This window comes from Trifolium pratense, linkage group LG7 (assembly GCF_020283565.1).
Source record: "Trifolium pratense cultivar HEN17-A07 linkage group LG7, ARS_RC_1.1, whole genome shotgun sequence".
In the NCBI taxonomy this organism is placed as follows: Eukaryota; Viridiplantae; Streptophyta; class Magnoliopsida; order Fabales; family Fabaceae; genus Trifolium; species Trifolium pratense.
In genome coordinates, this window is record NC_060065.1 from 47,414,548 (window position 1) to 47,441,770 (window position 27,223).

Here is a 27,223-nt window from a genome sequence, read left to right on the forward strand (position 1 = left end):
CTAATTTTTCTAATATTTTCTTAGAAAAAAAATTCAATATTGACTATAATGATGAATAAAAATTCAAAAAATATCAATTTTAATATTTTTGACAATTTTGATGAATAATATTATTTAGTTACTATAATCATTTTAATGATAAGGAAAATGATTTCCTTTAAAATATATTCATTTACATATTAATTTAGTTACCTGATGTACTGGTACATTAAGAATTATTACATGTACCATAAAATTTGCCATAATTTATGTTCAAAAAATTTTAAAATTTTCTTGGATAGTGGGTGTATGTGGAGGGAGTAGTTCTTCATGTATCTTATATATATGCCTTTTGTTTTTTTTTGTTTACGAAAAAAACGGATTGAGTTATAGTAATCTTCTTTTTTAATTACTTTTTATAATAAAAATGATTTTTTTAATGACAAATATATTATATATTAATATAAAAATATTTAAAAGAACAAACAAAGAGTACCATATGTACACTACACCAGAATTCAATGAACCTTAAGGTAAGAAATATAAACAAACAAACAAAGAGTACCATAGGTAACTAGATTATTTATATTTTTTGGTTTTGGTTCATAGGCCGAGGTAGTAATATTAATGTTGTTTTCTTAGAATGGTGCAATAATTTGTTAGCTTGCTTTGATTGTATTTCCTGTGATTAATCTTGAATTGTAAGGGTTGAGTACCCCTTGTATTCCTTATAATTCAAATTTTACTTATATAAAAAAAAAAAAAACAGACAAATAAACTTGCAAGGAACAAAAATGCACACTCCAATAAACTAGAACCCCTCAAATGCACCACCACAAGAAGAAAAATACCCTTAAACATAAGAAAAACAAGGATTAATCACAGATAGGACAAAACATAAGATAGAATCTAAACATCATTCAGATAAAGAGAAAGAGGACTTACGACTTAGATCATGTTCTCTAATTAAGTCCCTGTAGATTGTTATGAGTGGTACAGTATAGGTATTGTATATGACACGTTACGTTTTGCATGAAATCGAGTTACTTCATCATGTGAAAAAGCTATGCGGTGACATGTGATAGTGTAAAAATCAGACATGTGAAAACCCAATTTATTCCATCCAACCAAACACACATGAATGAAAATAGTAATACTAGTTTTTCAGTCGGTGTGTTGTGGTGTGCTTCCTGCTTCATGTATATTATTTTTAGAATGAACTTTGATTTGCTTAGAATTCTGGAAATAATATGAATTAAAAAAATGTGATGCGTTATTTGATTTTAAATCATATATATAAGTATATATTTTACTAAGTTAAGAGAATAGTAAGTATTAAAGACCTTTTAGAAATACATGTGTCGATATATTTAAAAATCCTCATCATCTACCATATTCTCATAATAATATATAATAAAAAGCAAAATAAGAAAATTATAAGAGAGATAAAAACTCGGGAACAAAGAATCTGATCCAATAAAACCTAACAAAAGTGCGGGTCAACACAAATAGATGATATAAATATAATAGAGAATAAGTTTCTGAAAGTTATACCTGCATATATATTTCATCCAACTTCTATCTATTTCACCTAACTTAACTATTGTTGAAATCTATTTTATTAGTACATGATCTTATAAGATTACATTTTTTGTTGTAAATAATTATTTACATTAGCGGTTCACGTAAACATTTAACTTAGAAGATTACATTTACTATTGATTGAAATCACAGACAAACATGAAATCGCATGAAAAAAGTAGGCTTGAGCATCGGTCGGTTTCGGTCGGGTTCGGGCCGAAAATCACTATAAATCGATAAAAACCGCAACCATTTAATTTGAACCCAATTCCGACCGTCTATATCTTCGGTTTGTTCGGGTTCAGGTCATACGGGTGGCGGGTTGAACGGATCGGTTATTACGGGTTATATCGAAACTTTGTTTACATCTAAAACTTATCCATTCTCCAAAAATTCCTAATTTTCAAATAATTTAATACCTCGTCACAATGCAACAAAAGATAGACGAAGTAAATTAAAAAACAAAGAGGGTTAGATGTCGTTACTTTCTTTCAATATGTAGATCTAAACACAATAAAATATCAAGTAGAAGAGACGTAGAAATTAAAATAGATCTAGAATATATATTAGAATATTTTTCCCACCTTCTTCATCACCATATTATTAATTATAAGTTTTGTAAAATATAACATTTTTATCTTATATCAAAGATGAATAAAAATAACAAAGAGAAGAGTACATGAGATTGAGAGGGAGAGAAGGAAAAAAATTAATTTGCATCTAATGGTTGTTCGGTCGGTTTCGGTTATGGAGAGATTGACTTTTAGAGACCCGCACCCGCCCGTATGCAACCGTTCATGCACGGTTTTTCGCAATTTGTTGACCTGAGACCCGACCCGCACCCGACCGAATGCTTCAATATGTTGTCGGTTATATCGGTTTCGAGTCGGGTCTCGGATTCATACTCACCCCTAAAAAAAAAGGAGTGCATTTTGAAAAAGTATAAATTCACTCATCATACACTAAGATTTTTTTTCTAATCACACACTAAAAAAACTAAGATTTTTCTCTACATAATTGAGTGTTTGAATGTTTGTTGATGTCCGTATCAATTTATAAAAAAAAAAAAACCTAGATTTTTTCTAATCACACACTAGAAAAACCTGGTTAAATCCCAAATGTGCTAAATTGAACACCCTTAAATTGAGTGTAAGTGTGAACTGAGTTTATGGAAACTATGTGAATTGAGTTTACTAAGGTTATATAAACTCAATTTACATACGATTTGAAATTGATTTTATTAGTACATGATCTTATTTACATTAGCAGTTCATGTAAACATTTAACTTAGAAGATTACATTTACTAACGATTGAATCACAGACAAACATGAAATCGCATGAAAAATGAGTGCCCTAAATTTTGAAAAAGTATAAATTCACTAACCTATGCAATAAAGTCTTAACAGAATATTTTCAAAAATTCAATATTTCATTGTGATTAATGACACATTAATAAAGTTTGTGAGTTTGTTAGAGAGAACACATTAATGGAGTTTTTGAAGCAGAGACATAAAAAGATGAAAACACGGTTTTTAAAAAATTAAATAAAGAAGGACAATTTTGATATTATAATTAAATTTTAATGAAAATTAGGTGTAACTAATTTTTTTTGGGTGTGACTAGAAAATTTCAAAAACTAAACTCTACCGACAATTTCTTACTCAGATCACCACCAAAATCCTACTTTAAATCACAATTAAAATGAGAAAAATATTTTATTATTTTATGACACATGTTAAGCAATCCAAAAGTAAAAAAAAAATGTATTTAAAAGAAATTTTTTAAATTTTAAGAAATTGAACGAAAGATTTTTTAGACAATATTTATATATTAAGTTTCTTAATATGTGTCATTAGGTCCATAATTGCATTTCTCTTATTTTGTTAAGGATTCATTTGTTTTGCAAAATAGATATGTAATAGACAGAATCACATAAGAACACTTGACACCCCTTAAATTATTGAACAATTTTTTATCTTGTACAATATTTTGTGACAATGCATAAATAAAGTAAGGTGAGAGTTCTTATCCAAAAATAAAGTAAGGTGAGAGTTCTTACGAATGCATATATACATTTAAAATAATCGATAAATCATGGTTAGTTAGCAAGCATAGTCTTGCTCCAATCACATCACAAAGAGGTTTGTAAGTCCTTTGTTCTATCAAAGTTGCAATTTAATCGAACTGATCATCGAATCAGATTAAATTGATGGTGAAAATCAAAGTTGCAACGTATAGCTCAAAGATTTGTTCATGAGAGGACTTACAAACCATCTATTTTTATCTTGTTCTTTTTCACATATATGGATTTTTTTTTATAATAAAATAATTTCGGGTTAACTAAGTTTATAATATTTAAAAATATAGCGAATTTGTATTTTAGTCTCTAAAAATAAAAATAAGATGTTTTGTGTGAATTTTAATTTTTGGTCTCTAAAGATAAAGAATTTTGGTTTTAGTCCTCCTAAAATTTTCTATTTCATTTTTTTTTCTCCTTAATGGACATAAATTTGATAATTATTATTATTTTCTTTGTATATTTTTTAAACACACTATGAAAATTGAGATGTTTGATATAATAGATAGACAAAACATAAACATCTTTTGAACTTAAAAAAATCATAACTTTAACAACATTAATATAATAAACATAAATTGTTCAACTAAAATCAAAGGAAGGCTTCAAAGAAGGCGAACTACATAAAATAAGAAATGATGCTAAAATTTGGTGTTTGTGGAATATGAGAATAGAGAAAGGATGGATTAGCATATCAAATAAAATATTGACTCAAATCAATTTTTTTCTTCCATAGAGGTAGTTCATAAAAGAGAATAGAGAAACGCTCGGAATTAAATTATAAAAACACTATTTTTAATATAATTTTATTTATTTTGATTTTCTGAACCAATTTCCCACACTAACATCTTATTGGTAATAACTTGACCCTTGAATTATTTTGAATTATTATTTTTTTTCTTGTACCAAAAAAAATACCATATGTAGTCCCTTTAATTTGTAGTCCCTTTATTTGTGGGTTAGACTTACCCATTGTATTTTCATTAATAAAATAGAAGCAAAAATTAATTTTATGTAAATCAAATGAAAATCTAACTAATCAAATATAATGTCCGACAAAACAGAATGAAGCAATTAAATAAATAAATCAAATGATAAAACTATATTGTTAAGAAAAATAAAGTAAAGGATGCAACAAGTTCATTATAATTTTTTTTAAAAGGCAAAAATAAATATATATTAACCGAATAATCTGCTGAGCACAAGACGTGCCGAAAAAGATTACACAATGTCAAGAACAAGTAACAATATGAAAACAAATATACTTCCAAACAAATACACTGGCTCAACCACTAACTATGGTAGTTTGAGATCAGATTAAAGTTCATTGTCTTCAATCATCGATAAGAATAAAGTTAGATTTTGTCCAACAGTTGAGGTAGGGAACACTCAGAATTTCTGAATAGTCTCTGATTTCTTTCATTCCACACAACCGACACACTTACGAGCCAAATGAGTTGCATGAAAGATTGTCTCGCACGGAGACCGCCTGAAGAGAAATTAACTGAATAAAATGGTCAGATAACTGCTGAGTGTCGGCCAACGAGAATCCAATCCAAGACCGAACCAACGACCACAGGGAGCCGAAAAAACTGCAAGAAATGAATAAGTGTTGAGCTGATTCAACACCGCCGTAACCGGATACACTAAAATGAGCGTCTGGAGAGATGATGTCTCGAGCCACCATGTTTACTTTTGTGGACAACCTGTAGCGTAAGAGTCTCCAATCGAAAAGCAATAAGCTGTTGACAAGTCAAAAATTGATAAGCACCACAAACTGAGTAACCTCAGTCAGTGTGAGACCGCTACTGCCACCTATCGGGATATTGAGCCTGCAGAGAAAAATCGTGAAGTAATAGCTTTCAAACATTTATTTTTAAAGAGGCTAAAATAATATATATTAATAAAAGCGTAAACCAATTACCTCCCAAGATTACAAAGGAGAAAACAAGAAACAATACTCAAGGCCTAACCAACACAAGAAAACACATAGGCCTAATTAACCGAAACAGCTAAATAAACCCCTCTTAAAATCATAAAACTCCCCTCTTAAAGAGTTTCAAATATTGACTAACCCTACATCAAATTTTCTCATCTAAAAATCACTTAATAATAATATTATATATAGTATACACTGTCATGTCAATTTAAAGAAATATATATATCATCCTCTAGTTTATTTTTCCCCTTTTCAAACAGCATTCTGTTCTCAGCATTCTTCAATCTGTCCTGTCCTTTATAACTCACAAATACCAGATAACTATCAAACATCATTTTGTTCTGTGTTCTCACTTCCTTTATACTTTTTCTTTGGAAAATTTTCTACTTGTAATGGAATCCAAGAGCGTCAAACGTTTTCTTAATGTCAAAACAATTCTAGTCACCGGTGGCTTTCTTGGAAAAAGTATCTCTCTCACTCTCTTCTAAGTCATCTTATAGATCATGGTTTAATTTGTTTACTTGTGTGATTTTGTAGTTTTTGTGGAAAAGATACTCAGAGTTCAGCCAAATGTGAAGAAACTGTATCTTCTTTTGAGAGCTAAGGATTGTGAATCTGCAAACCAACGTTTCAACTATGAGGTGAATGTTTGTATTTTGCAAGTTTAGAATGATTTGTATCTAAAAATATTTCTTTGATCTTGCTTTGTTTCTTTGTATGTAGATGTTTTTAAGCGTGCTTTAAAGAAAATATACCCTAAACCATGTACAAAAAAAAAAAAAAGGATAATAACTGTAGATGAGAAGATTAGGGAAGGTTTGTTACAGTTTGGCCCAATTAGCGCTAGAGACTGTGTCTGGTTGGAAGATACACCCCCCTCCCAAAATTGATTCATATATTAGATACTGTAATTCTTTAGCATTTTTATTTTTTTAAGCTTTATATGCAATCAAGTACATAAAATTAATGTTTTCTCTTCAGGGAATCAGATTTAGGGTGTTTTATTTAAACTTAAAAAAAATATTGTTTTGAAAACAATTTAGAGATTCCTTTTGAGATTTTTTTTAAAAAAATCTAAAGCTATTTCCTATTTATTTACTATCATAAAATTCCCTATATTTAGGTTCCTTAGTTTTTTAGGGTTAGGTTTTTATTTTGGGGTTACATTTTATTTTTGAGAAAATAATTTTCTAAAAAATCTATAACAAGTTTGTCAAAAAAAAAAACTATAACAAAACACTATTAAAATGATTTGTACAAAAAAAATGATAAAATATATTTTTATAACAAAAAAATAGATTTTTTTTGTTAAAAGAACTAAAGCAAGCGGACCCTTAGTCGGTAAAAATTTTGAGTAGTATTCAAGATATTCTAGGTTCACATTTTATTGGCTCCAATATAACAATTTTTTTTTTTTGGATAGTTAAGTATAATGATTGTACAATGATAGCTATTTGACCAAAAGAAGATAAAATAAGTTTAATCTGAGTATGTTCTGCAGATTATAGGAAAGGACTTGTTTACATTGCTGAAGGAAAATCAAGGTATAAAATTCAACTCCTTTGTCTCTGAAAAGGTGACTATAGTACCCAGAGACATTTCACAAGAAGACTTGAATTTGATGAAAGGTATAAGGTGCAACTGACGACCTAGATAAATTTTCTTTTTTAATAAGTATCAAAATAGTTGTACATGAGCCGGAGTTCGGATCCCGGACAATCCACTTATTCACCTTTAAGCTCATTTTCTAGTCCAGATACATTAGATTTGCAATGAATCTAAAAAGCAAAGTGTCTCTTATATTAAGGATCGAAGGAAAAAAATTATTTTCTAAATACATTTCTTATGGAATATATTTGAGATATAATATTAACTAGATACATTATTTAATAAATTAACTTTAAAAATTGAACTTTTGTGTATTTATAAATAGTATGTTTGAAATTGATAGAATCAATACAAAATAGTACATGATCTGATCTGTGTTTATGTTCAAATTTTTTTAAAATTTTTAGATAATGGGTTTATGTGGAGGGAGGAGTTCTTCATGTATCTTATATGCCTTTGGTTTTTTTTTTTTACTAAAAAAAAAGGATTGAGTTATAATAATCTTCTTTCTTAATTATCTTGTTTATAATAAAAATGTTTTTTTAATGAAAAATATATAAATATATTAATATAGAAAATTAAAAAAGTACATGAGAAGGTTCAGAAAACAAAGAATACCAGAAGTACAATCCACTAGAACCCAATGAGCTCTATGGTAAGACAGGTAAACAAACAGACAACTAAACAAATAAACTGATATGACAAAGCAACAAACTAGAACCCCTCAAATGCACACCCCAACAAACTAGAACCCCTCAAATGCACCACCACGAGAAGAAAAATACCCCTCAAAATGAAGAAGGCAGGGATTACAATAGATATGACAAAGCAACAAGAGGGCATTAACGAATAAAACGAGTGATAGTCATATTCTCACAATCCAAAAATAAAATAGTAGTACATGACAAATTGGAATTTTTGACCTTGTATTTTACTACGTACCTCTACATAAAATTACGACCTTGTGTTTTATTTTCATAACCATGCACTTTACTACATCTATATTATTTTCGGAATGAACTTTGATTTGCTTAGAATTTTGGAAATAATATGAATAAAAAAATGTGATGTGTATTTGATTTTAAATCATATATATAAATAGTGGGTATCAAACAACTTTTAGGAATACCAGTGTCGATATGTCTAAAAATCCTCATCATCTAGCATATTCTCATAATAATAATATATAATAAAAATTAAAAATTACAAGAGAAAAAAAAACTGGAGGAATGAATAACTTGATTCAATAAAACTTAACAAAAATGCAGGTCAATCCAAAAGAATAATATAAATTGGGAAATCAGCACAAATAAAAACAACTTAATCAATATATCCTAACAAACTATCACCAATCCATGTCTGAAAAGGGTGAAAGTGATGACAAATATTGATTACTTAAGCAAATGGTTATGGGTCAATATCCGACTCAGAATAAAATTTGGATGGGACAACCCACCTTATATATTCCGCAAATTCCTCGACAGATATTAGTCATCATTAACAGTAGTGGAAACTTCGTACCAAGGTAAAAAGAAAAAAAAAACTATATTGATTAAGAAAAAAAGAAGTAAAGGATGCAATAAATTCATTATATATATATATATATATATATATATATATATACATAATTTTTATTTATTTATTTAAGTTCATTATATATTATTGGTTCTATAAAGAGTGATACATTTGTGCTTCATTTTGTACTTCATTAATTTGCAAATTTTTCACCTCATTTCATACTTTTTTTTTGTTTTGTTGTAGTGATGGGTTTCAAACATTTATTTTTAAATAGCTTAAAATAATATAATATAATATATAATATTAATATATTAATAAAAGGGGAACCAATTACCTCCCAAGATTACAAAGAAGGAGAAAACCTCAAAGCAGTAATAAAAATCAAGTAAACAACAAACATTACTCGAGTCCCAACAAACACAAGAAAAATATAGACACATGATGACAGCCAATTATATGATGTTTTTTGTAGTAGATTATTGTAGTTTTTATAGTAATTGAAGACCAAAAGCAAGCAAATATAGGGAAAAATGAAGACATAAGGACCAGAAGCAATAAAAGTGGAAAAACAGCAAAAAAAAAGGGCAAAAATATAATAAAGTAGCGCACCATCGTACCCACGTTGTGTCTCAGCGTGGCGCGATGAGAAGACGGATAAAATTGAAGAAAATTTGCATAAAATCTTTACCATCGTGGCACGATGGCTTGTCATCGTGGCACGATGGCTTGTCATCGTGCCACGATTATGACTTGAAAAATACGCAAAAAATCATGAGAATATCTTCCACCACACCACGATAGGATCCATCGTGGCCACGATGAGGCAAAAATACACGCCATCGTGACCACAATGGGTGCATAGAAAAAGCCCAAACCCAGCTGTAATTTGTAAAACTATAAATAGAGTCTTCCTCTTTCACTATTATTCATTCACAAACATTCCAAATATTCAATACTTTGAATATTCACTCTAGAGTAGGAGAACTCTAAAGAGGAGGCAAGGAGACCAAGGAACTCCAAGGCCAATAAGGTTCTTTTCTTTATGTCTTTGTAATTTATTTTTCCTAGGTTAGGTGGAGTCGAGAAACTCCCTTACGAATACTTGGTAGTAGGATTTATAATATTTATAAATTTCAATTATTTCTATTTCAAACTCTTTTGTTGTATGGTTTTAGTTATTTTAATATTGATCACATTAGAATAAAATCTAAGGATCTAGTGGATATCACATAGGAAACGAAGCTAGTAATCCCGACCAAAGGACAACATACTAGGGCCTATATGAGACCATTAAATTCAGTATCTGCCGTCTTAGTATAGGATTGAAAAAAACGATAATTTCTACCTTGCAGAGTATGTCTGTGGGTAGGGGACAAGTTTTAGGCACACGTGACAACTTATAATTTAGGGGTCCCCAGGGTGATGAGACCAAAGTTCAAACGAAAAAGTGGAGCTTTGGACAATGGTGTCTAAATAAAGTAAGGGTAACCTTTAACTAGGCTCTATAAAAGCTTGTAATAAAAATAGGAACAGATATTGCTTCAAACTTATTTTCAACGGTCTAAATCCTTATCGAGGGGAATAATAGAGCAATCAAGCAGGAGTAAGAGAGGGATCCGACCACACTTAACCACCCCGTGTGGTCACACACATTATTTATTTTTAGTCATTTAATTTATGCATTTATTTCTTGCATTTACTAAAGTACCCGCAAAGATACATTTTTAAACAAACAAAGTGAAGACAAAGATACCATTTATGCATTTATTTTCAGTCATTTAATTTATCCATATTCCTAAGCGAAACTAGTAATTTTGGCACAATTCCTGTTGAGAACGATAAACTTATCACTTTATTACTTGATAGCGACTCTGTGCATTTGCAGAACCACCGTCAGCCCAATTAACCAAATCAGCTACATAAACCCTTTAAAAACTAGAAAACCCCCATTTAAAGAGTTTCAAATTGACTCACTATTTTCTCATCTAAAAATCACTAATTAATAATAATAATAATAATAATAATAATAATAATAATAATAATAATAATAATAATAATAATAATAATAATAATAATAATAGCATACATGTAACATTTGTCATGACTCATGAGCGTATAAAAACATATAGTGTATCATCTTCTAATAAGCAGCATCATGTGTTCTATTTTCAGCTCCTTTCTAGTTTCTTTTTTCCCTTTTTCCTTTGAAAACTTCTCTACCTCGATTTGCAATGGAATTCAAAAGCATTATACATTTTCTTCATGGCAAAACAATTCTATTAACCGGTGTTACTGGCTTCCTTGGAAAAAAGTATATTTCTCACTCTCTTTTGAGTCATCTTCTAAGTAATGCTTTAATTATATACAATATGTTTGTTTACTTGTGTGATTTTGTAGTTTTTGTGGAAAAGAAACTTTATCTTCTTGTTAGAGCTAAAGGATTGTGAATCTGCTATATTTAGAGTTCAACAAAATTGCTTATTAAATTAAGGAAGTATCTATTGAATTTAATTATTAAATCTAAAATATTTTTCCGAGTAAAAGAACTATGTTTTGTAGTAATGAGGTCATTAAAAAAATATTTAACATAAATTTCGTGTCAACCCAATTTTCTCTTAAATCAACCCAAATATTATCGGGTTAGAAGAACTATAGTTTCTTGCTCACCCTTGTCGCTAAAGTTGTGATCTAAAATTAATCAAGAATCAAATTAATGGAACAGCGTCATGTCAGCCTAATTTCTCCAACCATTAATATTTATGTGAATTAATGGTTACTAAGCTTTTTAGTAATGTTTCCTTATTGTCCATGGATTAAATTGGATTAGTCATATACTCAATTTCTTTGTTGTTAAAAAAATGGTGAATGTAATTCATGCCATAACAGTAACGTGCTAACAAAGTTTTCATATATAACAGGTATTAGAGCTGGTCAATAAACTGCTATGCCAATATTTTCAGGGGATGTGCCTCGACCTAAATCGAAAAATTAATATTGTTATGCGGCTGGTCGATCTTTATCTACCTTACTTGTTCTTCAATGGCATGTAAGTTGATTGATTCTAATTAGCATAAAAATTAAAATATAATACTATAGTATTTGTTTAATGTATTTATTAATTAACTAAGACAAATGCTTATTTTGTACACATATTTGATGATATGAATACGCAAAGGTTGCTATCAGCCGTAAAACAAGAAGATGTGGAAATTGATTTATTTTACTTTGACTCTCAAATCATTGATTGGGAAGATTATTTCATGAATATCCATATTCTCGGTATCTTCAAGTATGCCTTGAAGTGATGTGTATATGATCAAACAGTTCACTATTTACACCCATTTTTTTATCCAAAAATAAATGTGTGATTATTGTTAACGTATGTTTTATTGTATTAATGGATACTCAAACTAGGTATAAAACGGAGAAAATTTAGCAAGTGTATTTTGATCGAACACATAGGGAATCATTGAAAATTTTACGCATTTTAACATGCGAACGAGTATATATATAAGACATAATATGAATACAAAAAAGTTGCTATTAGCTGCAAAACAAAGAGGTGTAGAAATAGATTTGTTTTACTTTGTCCCCAAATTATTGATTAGGAAGATTATTTCATGAATATTCATATTCCTGGTATCTTCAAGTATGCCTTGAAGTGATGTGTGTATAATCAAACGATTCACTATTTGCACCGATTTTATCCAAAAATAAATGTGTGTGATCTCATATTTTGTATTGGTGATTATTATTTTACATATGTTTTATTAATAAAACTTGTATTCTCATTTGGTAAAAGAAAAGTTATTATTTCATAAATTTCGTTAATGTCGAACAAGAAATTAAATTTTACTAATATTTATCATATAAGTTATATGTGATAAATACTCTTGCAAAAGATCGCTTAAACAGAAGAATTACACACACATATATAATCTCAATATATTTGAGCGATTGTATTAATGAATACTCACATTAAGTATAAAATGGCGAAAATGTTAACAAGTGTATTTTGAGTGATTCATAGGGAATCATTGAACGCATGAGAATGAGTTTTATATATGAGAATGAAAGGAACAATTATTGACCTTTAAATTAAAATTAATTGTTGAGACGTATAACACTCATTTTAAACAGCACATGTGTCTTTCCTTATTCTACCCATTCTCATTAATCACTAACCATTCATCATTTCCAAACCCAATTTCATATGCAGTTGAAATCTCATTATCCTAAATCCTAATGATAACACGTTCAAACTAAAAATCCCACAAAGAAATTCCCTCATATGTGTGTCATCTTGTTTGAATTTCGATCATAAAAAAAATGAAACCCAACCTACTTTAACGGTTGTTAATTTTAATATTCTCTCGTTAACATATTGCCAACCAGAGTACCAGACAAGCCACTAGGTTTGGTTTAGTGGTGAGGAATTTGGGTAGTACGCTATAGATCCCGGGTTCGATCCTCAACTCATTGAAAACAAAAAAAAACCAGAGTACCAGACCATAATCAATTATTTTTCTTATGATATTATAGTTTTTGTTCACAGTTTCACTAGTAGAAAAATGACATATTACATAAGCGCTTTACATCTGTGGATCATATGTCAGATGTGAAAAGGAATATGGAGTACCTTCTACATCTTGTTTCAATTCTACCTGAAGTAAAGAATACATAGCCACTACTATTTACATCTGGTTTGACCTTACCTAAAGTGAAAAGTCAACGCGGTGGCAATCCTGTAATTACTTTGAAAATTGTCTAAAATAATATTTCATCTGACCATAATATCCTCAGATGTAAGAAGTCATTCAAGTGAATAAAGTCTCTCTCACACACATTTGGAAAAACACGCAGAACCCCTAAATTCATTCCCTCTCTCACGAACTCATTCCCTCGTTGAAGCCGTCTCCCATTCTCGCGCAGCTCTCACTGAAACCTTTCTTTCCATGAAGTTCAAACGCAACTCTCACAAAAGTCCTCACTGAAAATCCCTCTCTCACGAAGCTCTCACTGAAACCCTAAAGCTGATTCACGAATCGAAGCTCAATCACGAAGAAATGGGTACTGATTCAATTTCTAAGCTCAAACTTTGGATAGCTCTCAGTGGTTGGGTTGAAGGCATAAGGTAAATCATCAGATTAAATATTACTACCATATATATATTGGTAAAAGAAAGGTGATGTATTTGATTTTCATTTTTTTACCAAATACATATAAAAAATGACTAAATATTGTTTATATTCCAAATCAGATTGAGTATTGTATTAGAAAAAGTTAAATTAGTTACAAAAATAAAAAATTAAGTCAATCTCTAACTTTTTTTGTATTTCTAATTTGTAAAACAAATAAAATATTTTTTTTATTTATATTTCTAATTTTAGTCTATATTTCAACTTTTTCTAATATACACTACTAGAATTACGAAATTTACCTGCAAATTTTCATGTATAGTTTTGAACCTTAATTATTTATCATGTTTTTTCTTCAGGACCATAGACAGTATAGTCGTTGCTTATGGTAAAGGAAAATTGACAAGCTTCTTGGCAGATCTCGATGCTGTTTTTGATGTGGTGAGTTGCAAAATATTGATAGTACTATAGACCGAGTGGTAATCCTGGGAATATTTATGGTGTGCAATTTAACATTATAAAAATAAAAAAGGTCATAAACAGTTTAAATTTCGAAGATGGCACTCAACATTACAGAGATGGTTTTTTTTTCACTAAAAATATGTATTCATTCATTCAAATTGAAAATACATAGATTTTAGAGATGGTCATATGCAGACCATAAATGAAATTAATATATCTTAATTTTCATCAATTTGACATGTTGATTCATTAATTTATGTTTAATTTGGAACAGATACCAGCAGACATGGTGGTAAATGCATTTATAGCAAGGTTGTTAAAACCGGACCGGACCGGCCGGTCGAACCGGTTGAACCGGGAACCGGACCTGAATCCGGTCCGGTTAGTGCTTAAAACCGTTGCGAAAACGAACCGGAAAAAAACCGTATAAACCGGCGTTGAACCGGTAAAAATCGGTAAAAACCGGTGAACCGACCGGTTTATACGGTTTGGCGGTCTAGACTTTTTTCCCAATCTGGTCAAACGTTTCAGGTTTTTTTAAAAAAAGTAAAATAAAATCAAAGCACTCCAAAAGTGTTTTGATGTTTTCTTCAACCATTCAAAATGTTTTGATGTTTTATTTTAACAGATCAAAAACAAAATCAATTTTGATTGATTTTGTTTACATATTCACACACCTTCAAAGTTATTTAGAAGAAAAGAAAGAAAAAAAATAAAATAGAAGAAAGACATAGAGAAGAAGAAAAGTAAAGATCACAATATAGAGGTAACATGAAATTGAATTCATAATAAGAAAATAGAGGTTGATGTTGCTAGAAGAAGGAAGAAAAGAAGAAAAGTTGAAAATGGCTGATGAATACTTTTGAGTGGATGAATGTTGCGCTACTGCCTTTTCATTTGGTGAAAATACGGCTGCTTCTTTTTTTTGGTTTGACATAGCAAAATTAGGGTTAGGTTGATAGTGGGCTTGGGCCACTTAAAACCACTTATCTATCTATATATATACTAGTAACTTGATTGCATGTAATATTATTGTATAAGAGGAGTGCTAGCAACACACTCCAATAACAAACACACTCTAACACACTTTCTTCAATTGGTTAAAATTTATATGAATCCCATAAAAGTTATATGGGTCCACATTTTTTTATGGGACCCATGTGAATTTCAACCAATAAAAAAGAGTGTGTTGTAGTGTGTTTGTTAAAGAGTGTGTTGCTAGCATTATTCTATTGTATAAATATTAAAAATACCAAACAACATATTAAAAAATATAAAATATTTAATAATGTGATTTTTTTTTGTAAGTATAGTGTCAAATTGAAATTAATAATATGATTTTAATGGTATAAAACTATGAATATTATTTAATTTTTTATTAAATATTGTTTTATATATTATAAAATATATATTTAATTAAAAACGGTCTGACCCGGTTAAACCACGGTCCGACCAGTTGAACCTTGAACCGGTAAGTTCACCGGTTCGATGACCGGTCCGGTTCTGACAACCTTGATTTATAGTAACTATGATGGCTCATGCAAATCAACCTAGTGATGATCATATGATATATCATGTTGGTTCCTCTGTTAGAAATCCAATAACATACCGTACTTTTAGAGAATATAACTTTAAATATTTCACGGTAAAACCATGGATAAACAGGGATGGAAAACCGGTTAAGGTTGCCAGAGGTACTATGTTTAACAACTTGGCTAGCTTCCGCAGATACATATTCATACGTTACTTGCTTCCTTTAAAGGTACTTATTTCAAATCCTTAATTTCAATTGTTCGTATTCATAATTTATGAAGAAAACATTAACATAACAACTAATATTTTCTTATTAAAGAAAAAGTGTATGTGTGTAATTTACACATAAATACAATACAAACAAAAATTTAGTAATAGTTGTATACACAAATAAATTATAAAATGAGGAATTTTAATAAAAATACTTATAAAAAGCGGCAAAGTGATAAAATGCTAATGAGAAGTGGGAATATTCATTGTTTTGTATTTTTTTTATACTAAAAGGTCAAGAGTATTATTTTTAAGTTCAAGGTAGTCAAAAATTGAGAAGGTTGGAAACTTGAAGATATTGCAAAATATAAAAAAAGAACTATTTTTCTGAGTAAAAAATATTTAACATATATTTCGTGTCAACCCGATTTTGTCTTAAATCAACTAGATCTATAATGCACAAATATTAATTGGTTTGTTCTAGTTTAGGAACAGGTTAAGATGTTCAAATTGACCCAATCATATTTTAAGGAAGAACTAGAGTGGGTTAGAACTCGTTTCTTGCTCACCCTTAGTCGCTAAAGTTAATTGAGGACCAAACTCTTTATGTGAATTAATGGTTACTAAGCTTTTTAGTAATGTTTCCATGTTGTACATGGATTAAATTGAATTAGTCGTACTCAATTTCTTTGTTGTTAAAAAAAATGGTGAATGTAATGCATTCCATAACAACAATGTGCTAACAAAGTTTTCATATATAACAGATATTAGAGCTGATCAATAAACTTATGTGCCAATATTTTCAAGGCATATGCCTCGATCTTAATAGGAAAATTAATACTGTTATGCGGCTGGTCGACCTTTATCTACCATACTTATTCTTCAATGGCATGTAAGTTGATTGATTCTAATTAACATCTAAATTAAAATATAATACTATAGTACATGTTTAATGTATTTATTAATTAACTAAGACAAATGCTTATTTTGTACACAGCTTTGATGATATGAATACACAAAGGTTGCTATCAGCTGCAAAACAAGAAAATGTAAAAATAGATTTATTTTACTTTGACTCTCAAATAATTGATTGGGAAGATTATTTTATGAATATCCATATTCCCGGTATCTTCAAGTATGCCTTGAAGTGATGTTTATATGATCAAACAGTTCACTATTTGCACCCTTTTTTTATCCAAAAATAAATGTGTGATTATTGTTATCGTATGTTTTATTAATAATCTCAATGCATTTGAGCGATTGTATTAATGGATACTCAAACTAAGTATAAAACGGAGAAAATTTAGCAAGTGTATTTTGATTGAACACATAGGGAATCATTGAAAATTTTACGCATTTTAACATGCGAACGAGTATATATATAAGACATAATATGAATACAAAAAAGTTGCTATTAGCTACAAAACAAAGAGGTTTAGAAATGGATTTGTTTTACTTTGACCCCAAATTATTGATTGGGAAGATTATTTCATGAATATTCATATTCCTGGTATCTTCAAGTATGCCTTGAAGTGATGTGTGTATAATCAAACGGTTCACTATTTGCACCTATTTTATCCAAAAATAAATGTGTGTGATCTCATATTTTGTATTGGTGATTATTATTTTACATATGTTTTATTAATAAAACTTGTACTTTTAAAAAAATAAAAAATAAAAAAATAAAAATAAAAAATAATAATAAAACTTGTATTTTCATTTGGTAAAAGAAAAGTTATTATTTTCATAAATTTCATTCGATTGAAATTAAACTTCTACTTTAATCATATTTTTCGTTAATGTCGAACAACATATTAAATTTTACTAATATTTATCTTATATGTTATATGTGATAAATACTCTTGCAAAAGAACGCTTAACACAAGAATTACACACACATATTTAATCTCAATATATTTGAGCGATTGTATTAATAAATACTCAAACTAAGTATAAAATGGCGAAAATGTTAACAATTGTATTTTGAGCAATTCATAGGGAATCATTGAACACATGAGAATGAGTTTTATATATGAGAATGAAAGGAACAATTATTGACCTTTAAATTAAAATTAATTGTTGAGACGTATAACACTCATTTTAAACAGCACACGTGTCTTTCCTTATTCTACCCATTCTCATTAATTACTAACCATTCATCTTCTCCAAACCCAATTTCATATGCAGTTGAAATCTTATTATCCTAAATAATGATAACACGTTCAAACTAAAAATCCCACAAAGAAATTCCCTCATATGTGTGTCATCTTGTTTGAATTTCGATCATAAAAAAAATGAAACCCAACCTACTTTAACGGTTGTTAATTTTAATATTCTCTCGTTAACGTATTGCCAACCAGAGTACCAGACAAGCCACTGGGTTCGATCCTCAACTCATTGAAAACAAAAAAAACCAGAGTACCAGACCATAATCAATTATTTTTCTTATGATATTATAGTTTTTGTTCACAGTTTGCATTCATTAGTTAATTCAAAAAAATTTAAGAATGGAACCTACCCTAAAAACAATGAGGTAACATAGCTCATGTTGGGTGATTGTTATAAATGAGGTGACATGACGCAGTACGGACGCGTGAAGGAAAAGCAAGCGCTAATCCTATAATAAAACACAGGTTCGCAAGTGACAAACCTGTCAAATAAGGCTCTGGAATCCACCAGATTTCCGGAATCCACTAGAAAGAGTAACTAATCTAGAATCCACTAGACTTCCGGAATCCACCAGAAGAAGTAATTTGGAATCTACCAAATTTGAGAAAAATCTCTTAATTTTATTAAATCAAAAGGTTGCCTTCAAAGCTACAATAATTTAGCTTAAATATGAGTGAAAAATAAAATTAACAAATCTCCTAAAAGATTGTAAAAATAAAAACAACAAACCTAGCTAAATAAAAATTACAAATCTTCCTAAAATATAAAAATAACTAACCTAGGTGAAATATAAAAATAAGAAATCAACCTAAAATATAATAAAACTAAATCTAACTAAAATAATAATATACAGAAGAAATCCTCCTACATATTGACATGACCGTAACATTTCTCTTAAGGGCTAGTTTGTTATTATAATTTTAAACATCATTTAAAAATAAAAAATATATATTTAATTAAAAACGGTCCGACTCGATTGAACCCCGGTCCGACCAATTGAACCTTGAATCGGTAAGCTCGCCGGTTCGATTATCGGTCCGATTTTCACAACCTTGCTAATTACTAACAATTCCCCCTACTCTCTAACAATACACTAACAACTAATATTTGGCAATAAAATAATAAAAAATAAATTTGTCTATTTTTTATAATTTTAAGGGGATATATATATATATATATATATATATATATATATATATATATATATATATATATATATAAAATGGAAAATGCTAAACAGCCGGGGCACTGTTTAAGGAAGCAAATATAGTAATATAACATTGAACTTTGTGCAGTCAACGCCTCGAAAGTCTAAAATGTATTATTTTCAATTTAAAAGTTTTCTTTTTTGGTTTCCTTAACCAGTGCCCCAGAGACACCGGTTAGCATAACCCGTATAAAATTTCAACGGTTTATGCATGTTAGATGTTGTCTTAATTATATATATGGCATCAATATATATGAGCAAGTGTTTGTTTGTGTGTGTCAAATCGGTTGGCACTTTGCAGTTCTGATGATATAAATCTCATGGGAAGGTAGGTCATGTTCTCTAATTAAGTGCTTGAAGATTGTTATGAGTGGTACAGTATAGGTATTGTATATTGAATTGACACGTTACGTTTTGCATGCAATGCAGCATCTTCAATATTTTTGCAGTGCATGCAGCAGTAGCACCTTCAATTCATTATGAGCTGTATTAATTAATGTGACATCAATGACTATACTATGCGGTGATGAAATCGAGTTACTTCATCATGTGAAAAAGCTATGCGGTGACATGTGATAGTGTAAAAATCAGACATGTGAAAACCCAATTTATTCCATCCAACCAAAACACACATGAATGAAAATACTAGTTTTTCAGTCGGTGTGTTGTGGTGTGCTTCCTGCTTCATGTATATTATTTTTAGAATGAACTTTGATAATTCTGGAAATAATATGAATTAAAAAAATGTGATGCGTTATTTGATTTTAAATCATATATATTAGTAGATATTTTACTAAGTTAAGAGAATAGTAAGTATTAAAGACCTTTTAGAAATACATGTGTCGATATATTCAAAAATCCTCATCGTCTTTCACAATAACGTGATAGGTGGAACTGCAATTAAACGACTTATTAGCAGATTAATAGATCATTTCGGAATGACATGTATACAAGAAAACCTGGTTAAATCCCAAATTTGCAAATAAGTATTTAAAAATAAATAAATAAATAAATTACAAATTGTTTTTTACAAACTAAATTATAATTTTTATTTTATTATATGTAGTTTGTAAAATAATTTTGTTATATAAAAAAGTAAAAAAAACATTTTATGAATTATTTTTTAAAAACTTTGTAAACTTTTTTTTAAATAAAAAATAATTATTAAACTTTTTATTAAAAAAACAATTTTTAATACATTTTTATAAAAGCAAATATTATTATTTTTTAATTAAAACATATTTTTAATTTTTTTAAAATGTCACATAAGCAATTTATAGTCAAAAAAGTCAACGGGGGGCTAGCAAATACAAAAGGGGGTAAACTTGGAGGGCCAAAATCAAGCAATTGAAACTTGGAGGGCTAAAATCAAGCAATTGTGAAACTTAAAGGGTTAAAATCAAGCAATTGAAATGTTGGGGGCCAAAATCAAGCAATTGTGAAACTTGAGGGGCCAAAACTGCATTTAAGCCTATTATTAATAATCAGTCTATGTACAAGACGAACAGAGCCGGGAGAAACAGGACTACAAAAACAAAGGCGCTGTATATAAGCGGAATATCAATGAAGAAAATCAAAACCGACACCACTTAATAGAAGTCTACATCTAATCTCATTCTCAGAGAGACACTCCTCAGCCTCCAGACCAGCAAAGAAGACACAAACTCAACTCATAGATATGCCACGAAACTTTAACTCTCAATCTCGAATCAAAAGTGATCGGCGCATCAGAACCCAAAAAGTATCTCTGTGAGCCCAAAATTGATGTGACAACGGTAGAAAGAAAGCTAGGCAGATAAGTTCTAGCTAGCTCGCAATCTGCTTCCAAACCATCAACGCCGATGTGAAAAAGGTCAAACCAAATACAAAGAAGCCTGCAAATCTCAGCAGATTTGAAAACCAAAAGAGACTCAATAAAAAGAATCCTGCAAATCTCAACAGATTTGGAAGCTTTTGACCGCACCCAATCTAGGTTTATGATTTTTTATTGAATATCGTTAATTTTGATGAGTTTCATAACATATCAAATAATTTTCAATTTCTTTTTGAAAAATTATGAATAATCTATATAACATATAAGTTCTTTTAAAAAAATTATGAATAATTTATAGGGTCATGCTAACTGGTGCCCCCGGGGCACTGGTTAAGGAAACCAAAAAAAGAAATTTTAAAATTAAAAATAACAATGTTTACACTTTCGAGGCGTTGACTGCACAAACTTCAATGTGATATTACTATATTTGGTTCCTTAAACAGTGCCTTCACTGTTTAGCATATAACATAAATTTTTAATACAACGGTGAAATTTATAAAATTCGTATTTATTATAATATTATTTATTACTTGTGCATCATTACCATTATATGTTAGACGTTGTCTTAATTATATGGCATCAATATATGGGCAAGTGTTTGTTGGTGTGTGTCAAAGTTTGACACTTAGCAGTTCTCATAATATAAATGTCATGTAATGGGAGGTCGTGTTCTCTAAGTGCATGAAAAATTTTATGAGTTTTGCCACGTTACGTTTTGCATGCATGCAGCACCTTCATATTAATTATTCTTCGTGTGCAGTGCAGCACCTTCATTATGATGCTGTGTTATAATTATTTTTTGTTTTATGTGATAATGACTATACTATGTGGTTATGTGTCTCCATCGGTTTGAATAAAGTTGGTGATGAAATCGATCGAGTTACTTCATCATGTGAAAAAAAGCAGACATGTGATACTGTAAAATTGATACTCCCTCCGGTGTAGGCATGACAATAAAACCCATACCCGTGGGTATCCGCCCAAATCATACCCACTTTGACGGGGAAAACCCGAGTTGACTGGGTTTGGGTTTTCCCCGATTTCAAAAGATGGGGTTGGGGCGGGTAATGGGTACATTGATACCCACCCGAACCCATCCCCGAACCCGTCCCATTTATACTAAAAAATATATTACACATTTTTTAAATTAGAAACGGTTAAACAATCTCTTAAATTACATTCATATATTTTTTATTTGAGTATTAAACAAACTATTTTCTCTATTTTTTTTCTTTATTTAAAAAAAATATTGTTGAGAGAAAATAATTTTGGATATTTAACTTTTTTTTAAAATAAAAAAGCTAAAATACAATCTAAATTCATGTGGAAAGAAGCGTAACGGGGATGCCCGAAACCCGTTGGGGATACCCGATCCCCGTTGGGTATGGGTTTGAGGTTGTCCTTTTTATCCCCGCTCGAATTTGGGATGGGTTTGGGGAATACCCGAACTTTATGGGTTTGGGTTTGGGGAGGGCAAAACCCGTCCCTACCCCGCCCCATTGCCATGCCGACTCCGGTGTAAGAAGAGAAATTTTATTGTTTAAAATCTAATTAATGTATCTAGTCTATATTATTGACTAAATACATTAAATTTTTAATTAATCTAAAAAGTAAAATTTCTCATATATTAAGGATAGGAGGAAACGGAGGAAATAATCTATTACTCTCTTGGATCTTATATACTGTAAGTACATTTCTTATTGAATATATTTGAGATATAATAATGGGAGCTTCTACGGTACATTCGAATAATTTGAATGTACCGGTACATCAAGTCAGTAAATTGATAAATTAACGATTATTTTTATGAATTAAAAAACTATTAACCGATTATTATATTTTAAAAATGATAATATCATAAGAAAAAATACAATATATTGTTTATAAGCATGATACTAATTTTTCTAATATTTTCTTAGAAAAAAAAAATTCAATATTGACTATAATGATGAATAAAAATTCAAAAAATATCAATTTTAATATTTTTGACAATTTTGATGAATAATATTATTTAGTTACTATAATCATTTTAATGATAAGAAAAATGATTTCCTTTAAAATATATTCATTTACATATTAATTTAGTTACCTGATGTACTGGTACATTAAGAATTATTACATGTACCATAAAATTTGCCATAATTTATGTTCAAAAAATTTTAAAATTTTCTTGGATAGTGGGCAGTGGCGGAGACACCATACAGCATGCTCGGGCACGTGCCCGAGCTGCCCAAACTAATTTTTTTTTTTTATATGAATAGAAACCAGAAAAAGATACACTAAAAAAATAAAGAAAGAAGATACGCGTACGACTTCCACTCCACCGCTCTGTAACCAAAGAAATCAACCGCTCTCGTTCTTTCTCTCTCGGCTAGTCTTCGTTTCCTTCAATCTCTCGCCGCTCAATCTCTGCCGACTGCCACCGCTCTCACTCTCTCTCGCTTTCGCAGAATCGCAGCCTAGCCTCTGTTTGAGGTAAGCAAACCCTAAAACCTTATTTTCTTCCTTGCTCTGTTTGTTCCTTCTCAAATCCTAACTAAACTTGATGGTGTTTATGTTTCTGTCTCTGTTTCCTTGCTCTATTTTCTGTTTATGTTTTTGTTACCTATTAAGTTGTTTTGAATTTTAAGTGATTATATGAATAATTGTTAAGCTGTTGCTCTATTTTCTGTGATTGTATACTTTGAAGTTTAAAGATTGTTAAGTTGTTTTGTTTTGAATTTTAAATGTTTCTATTTTCTGTTGTTTTGTTTTGAATTTTAAATTCGTTAAGTTGTTTCTGTTAAGCTATTTTGATTGTTAAGCTGAATTTTTAAATTCAGTTTCTGGTTCTGTAACTCTGTTATTATATTTTGATTGTTCACTTCAAAGTTTAAGATTTCTGCAACAAGATCAATGATGAGTGGTTCAATGACTTGATGATATGTTATACCGAGCGGGAGATATTCAAGTCACTTGATGATATTGATATTATCCGACCCTTCACCGCAAAGAAGTCTCGGAAAGGGCATTTACCTCCTAATTTTATGTAGTATACTATTGGTATGTTATATTTTATCCCTCTTATTTGACTCATGTTTTGTTGGTTTTTTCTAGTTTTTTTTTTGTTTTAACTCATGCTATCCAAAAAAATATTGTGGTTAAAATTGTGCCCAAGCTCCGCTATAATCCTGGCTCCGCCACTGATAGTGGGTGTATGTGGAGGGAGTAGTTCTTCATGTATCTTATATATATGCCTTTTGTTTTTTTTGTTTACGAAAAAAACGGATTGAGTTATAGTAATCTTCTTTTTTAATTATTTTTTTATAATAAAAATGATTTTTTTAATGACAAATATATTATATATTAATATAAAAATATTTAAAAGAACAAACAAAGAGTACCATATGTACACTACACCAGAATTCAATGAACCTTAAGGTAAGAAATATAAACAAACAAACAAAGAGTACCATAGGTAACTAGATTATTTATATTTTTTGGTTTTGGTTCATAGGCCGAGGTAGTAATATTAATGTTGTTTTCTTAGAATGGTGCAATAATTTGTTAGCTTGCTTTGATTGTATTTACTGTGATTAATCTTGAATTGTAAGGGTTGAGTACCCCTTGTATTCCTTATAATTCAAATTTTACTTATATAAAAAAAAAAAAAAACAGACAAATAAACTTGCAAGGAACAAAAATGCACACTCCAATAAACTAGAACCCCTCAAATGCACCACCACAAGAAGAAAAATACCCTTAAACATAAGAAAAACAAGGATTAATCACATATAGGACAAAACATAAGATAGAATCTAAACATCATTCAGAAAAAGAGAAAGAGGACTTACGGCTTAGATCATGTTCTCTAATTAAGTCCCTGTAGATTGTTATGAGTGGTACAGTATAGGTATTGTATATGACACGTTACGTTTTGCATGAAATCGAGTTACTTCATCATGTGAAAAAGCTATGCGGTGACATGTGATAGTGTAAAAATCAGACATGTGAAAACCCAATTTATTCCATCCAACCAAACACACATGAATGAAAATAGTAATACTAGTTTTTCAGTCGGTGTGTTGTGGTGTGCTTCCTGCTTCATGTATATTATTTTTAGAATGAACTTTGATTTGCTTAGAATTCTGGAAATAATATGAATTAAAAAAATGCGATGCGTTATTTGATTTTAAATCATATATACTAGTAGATATTTTACTAAGTTAAGAGAATAGTAAGTATTAAAGACCTTTTAGAAATACATGTGTCGATATATTCAAAAATCCTCATCGTCTTTCACAATAACGAGATAGGTGGAACTGCAATTAAACGACTTATTAGCAGATTAATAGATCATTTCGGAATGACATGTATACAAGAAAACCTGGTTAAATCCCAAATTTGCTAAAAATATCCTTAAAAACAGTTTATGTAAATGTATACTGAGTTTAAAACTGAGTTTACTTAAGTTCATGTCAACTTGTCAACTGAATTTATGGAAGCTATGTGAATTGAGTTTACTCAGGTTATATAAACTCAATTTACGTATGATTTGAAATCTATTTTATTAGTATATGATCTTATTTACATTAGCAGTTCACGTAAACATTTAACTTAGAAGATTACATTTACTGTCAAATAACCGATTATCCCAAAACCTTAAGGTATTAGGATAGAGCCATATCAATTGTTTTATATTATTTCTAACACGCCCCCTCACGCAAGAGCCCACTTGGGCTTGAAGCGTGGATAATGCATAGACCCACCTACCATATGCTTAAATTCCACTTTTTAATTAGAAAGTGAGGGGAGCGGGGATCGAACTCTAGACCACTTAGTCACAGAGGCTCTGATACTATGTCAAATAACCGATTATCCCAAAACTTTAAGGTATTAGGATAGAGCCATATTAATGGTTTTATATTATTTCTAACATTTACTAACGATTGAATCACATACAAACATGAAATCGCATGAAAAAGGGAGTGCCCTAAATTTTGAAAAAGTATAAATTCACTAACCTATGCAATAAAGTCTTAACAGAATATTTTCAAAAATTCAATATTTCATTGTGATTAATGACACATTAATAAAGTTTATGAGTTTGTTAACACATTAATGGAGTTTTTGAAGCGAGACATAAAAAAGATGAAAACACGGTTTTTAAAAAATTAAATAAAGAAGGACAATTTTGGTAATATAATTAAATTTTAATGAAAATTAGGTGTAACTAATTTTTTTTTGGGTGTGACTAGAAAATTTCAAAAACTAAACTCTACTGACAATTTCTTACTCAGATCACCACCAAAATCCTACTTTAAATCACAATTAAAATGAGAAAAATATCTTATTATTTTATGGCACATGTTAAGCAATCTAAAAGTAAAAAAAAATGTATTAAAATGAAATTTTTTAAATTTTAAGAAATTGAACGAAAGATTTTTTAGACATATTTATATTTTAAGTTTCTTAACATGTGTCATTTGGTCTATAGTTGCATTTCTCTTATTTTATTCAAGATTCGTTTGATTTGCAAATAGATATGTAATAGACAGAATCACAGAACAACACTTGACACCCGGGAGTGAATTGTCTCCCATAAACAATTTATCCAGTCAAATCATCACCTTCCAATAAACAAATTTAAAAATATAAAAATAAGAGGCAGAATGATCTAATGGCTATCATTAAAATTGGAGAGAATCCGGTGGACAGTGCAGTGGAAGGAATCCTTTCCCCTTGACACCCCTTAAATTATTGGATAATTTTTTATCTTGTGCAATATTTTGTGACAATGCATAAATAAAGTAAGGTGAGAGTTCTCATGCAAAAATAAAGTAAGTTGAAAGTTATTATGAACGCATATATACATTTAAAATAATCGATAAATCATGGTTAGTTAATAAGCATAGTCTTGCTCCAATCACATCACAAAGAGGTTCGTAAGTCCTTTGTTCTATCAAAGTTGCAATTTAATTGATCTGATCTTCAAATCAGATTAAAATG

The 27,223-nt window shown here is 29.7% G+C and overlaps 1 long non-coding RNA gene across 1 annotated transcript; it reads left to right on the forward strand.

The window, feature by feature from the left end:
* The first annotated feature begins 10,917 nt into the window (after positions 1-10,917).
* LOC123895499 lies at positions 10,918-14,604 on the forward strand. Its single transcript, XR_006804395.1, has 4 exons — positions 10,918-11,014; positions 11,622-11,749; positions 14,201-14,282; positions 14,578-14,604. It is a non-coding gene; the product is annotated as an uncharacterized LOC123895499 (long non-coding RNA).
* Positions 14,605-27,223: the final 12,619 nt, after the last annotated feature.